The sequence below is a fragment of the Octodon degus genome, unplaced genomic scaffold (genome assembly GCF_000260255.1).
Source record: "Octodon degus isolate 3935 unplaced genomic scaffold, OctDeg1.0 scaffold00036, whole genome shotgun sequence".
In the NCBI taxonomy this organism is placed as follows: Eukaryota; Metazoa; Chordata; class Mammalia; order Rodentia; family Octodontidae; genus Octodon; species Octodon degus.
In genome coordinates this window covers 7136114-7139134 of record NW_004524612.1, presented here as the reverse complement: position 1 = coordinate 7139134, position 3021 = coordinate 7136114, and positions in this window count along the sequence as shown.

Below are 3021 nucleotides of genomic sequence, written 5' to 3'. Positions count from 1 at the left end.
CAAATAGAATACAGCAAATCATCAAGAAGATCATACACCATGACCAGGTAGAAATCTTTCCATCTTTAACTTTGGGCACTGCATGTTTTATCACAGAAAAATGTAACTAAGACATATGGGTTCTTCTCTCAAAAACAATGCAAACTACAAATAAAGATCAAAAGGAAAGATTAATAAAAAGAGATCTTTTGAAAATGAAAATGGGTCCAAGGGATGAAGAGTAAGAGGAGGGAAAAGGGGGAGCAGGATGTAAAACAATTTAAAATGCTTTGTGTATATGTAACAAATATACACAATGAGTATAATCATTATGTCACAAATATACACTAATAAAATAATGATAGTAATAATAATAATAATAATAAATGAGGAATGGGGATCTAGAGATGTGAGTGAGGAGATGAGTTGAGAATGGAAGGACAATAAAAAAGAATCAAGATATGTTATGCCTATCTATCTATCTATCTATCTATCTATCTATCTATCTTTCTATTCCTTAACATAAATGTAAATTTCTTGTACTTCAAACAAGTAATAAGAAAAATTATCAAAGATTAAAATTAAATTTACATTCCTTGTGACAAGTTGATACATGCACATTATAGGACATTTGAAGGATTTTCTAGATCTAAACCTTAATAACGGACAGGAGAGATGGTTCAGTGGTCTAAGTACCTGCCTGGCAAGTTCAAGGGCCTGGGTTTGATCCCTGGTACTTCATGCAGCCCCTTGTGATTTCAGCCCTTTGAGACATATATTTAGACATTTTATGGCTTATTATGCGAGGTATCTCGGTGAATGTTCCATGTGCAGCTGAGAAGAAGGTGTAGTCTGCTAATGGTGGTTGTCGCAATCAATGTAAATCAGGTCAGGTTTGGCTGCTGGTTCTGCTCAAATATTTATCCTTACTAATTATTTCTCTTCTGCTTTTTCTGTCAGTTTTTAAGAGGAAAGTGTTAAAAGTCTTTAACATTGTGCACTATTTTTCCACTTATGTTGATTGTTTACCCTCTTCTCTGAGACTGTTATTAGGCAAACACATTTTTAAATTCCCTATAATTTCTTGATTGATTCTATTTCTATTATGAAATATCCCTACTTATCTTTAATGTTACCCCTTTGTTTTGAGTACAACTTTGACATTATATTGTCTTATCAACTTTCTATGTTTTGTGTGTTCAGAATATATTTAAATCCTTTCCATCATTTTACTTCAACTTATTGGCATGAGAGTATTTCTGCTGTGTTACTCAGCTTTCCCACTGTTGGACAAAGCATCAGACACACACGACTGAAAGGAGCAGAGGCCTGACCTGGCTCATATTGAGGGGCTTCTGTACATGCTCCAGGGGCTGTAAGGCAGTTTGAGCATGACAGGAGGGTGAGGTGCACAGAAGCTGCCCACCCGATGAGGGCAGAGACATGAGGACAGAGCTCTGCCCACCACAGCCCCAACCCCCATGATGCACTTTTCTTGCTGTGTGCCACCTCCAGTCAGCACATTTAGCAATGAGCTCATGGAAGGCCCAGTCTACCAATGAGTACAGTACCCCACAATGCAGTCATCTTCCAAAAGCCTCTGAACACAAGAGAATTTATTTATTTATTTTTCTGTATTTTAGGGAAAGGTCTATAGGGTGTTCAGGGTCTCACTAGTGATCGGACTCATAGTGATTGTCCTGTTTACAGCCTCTTAACTGCTAGGATTGCAGGCGTGTGCCACCATGCCCAGTCTCAATCACTGTCTCAGCATGCCCAGGGGTGGGTGCCAACATGGCAGGCCTAGGGATCAAAGCCCTGGCCCCTTTGCCTGCTTGAAGGCACCTAATCTGCTGAGCTATTTGTCCGGCCCTCTGAACACAAGAGAATTTTAAAAAATAAAGATCCATATGTTGGTCTTTTTTTCTACTGTTCCTATTTTTATTACTGCATATTTACAGTACCATAATGGTTACATTCTTTGTGACAAGTTGGTACATGCACATTATAGGACATTTGAAGGATTTTCTAGATCTAAACCTTAATAACGGACAGGAGAGATGGTTCAGTGGTCTAAGCACCAGCCTGGCAAGTTCAAGGGCCTGGGTTTGATCCCTGGTACTTCATGCCTGCTGGCTACCGAAATGGGGCGTGGTGGTGCATCCATGTAATCCCAGTGCTGGGAAGGCCGAGACAGGAGAATCACTATGAGTTGAAGCTGTGTAGTGAGATCTTGTGTCAAATAAATAAACAAAAAGATTAAAATAATAATAATAAACTATAATAACAGCACATAGTACAATATTTTAAAAAGCATTCTGATGATACTGCCTTATAGTGAAAGTGCTTTTTTCCATTTGCATTTAATAAAATTGCTGCTATAACTTGTAACAATTATTTTAGGGAAAAGAATATACACATTTAGTGTTTCACAATTGACCGTGGTAGGATTCACGCAGCAGAGGCATACAGAGTAAGAATCTTTCATCACGTTTCTTCCTTTACCCATGGCCTTTCCTTTGAATTCTGCTGCTTATATCACTGCCAGCCATTCCACAAATTCAGAATATAATGTGGTAGCATTTGTGTTAAAAGTTAAATGTCTTTCAAAAGTTAGAACAATTTAAAAACAATGAAGATTTTGTGTTTTCCAAAATATTCACCATTCTGACATTCATCAATTATGTCTATAAATATACAAATGTTAAATTTTTCCTATTTAAGAACTTGTGGCAAGGTCTCTGCTTTTTTCTTTGTCTTAACTGTTTTTGTTTTTCTTTCACTTTCTAAAAATATTTTTACTGAGGGCTGGCAAGATAGCTCAGCAGACTAAGCACCTGCTTAAGTAAGCACAGGGACCGGGGTTTGATCCCCAGTACGGCATGCTGTGCCAGCCCCACCCTCAAGTGAGCTGAGCCAGCAACCAAGTCTGGGCTTGGTGGCCCACACCTGTAATCCCAGGGATGGGGAGACTGAAAACAGGAGGATTGCTATGAGTCCAAGCTGCATAGTGAGACCCTATACCAAGTACATAAAAAAAAA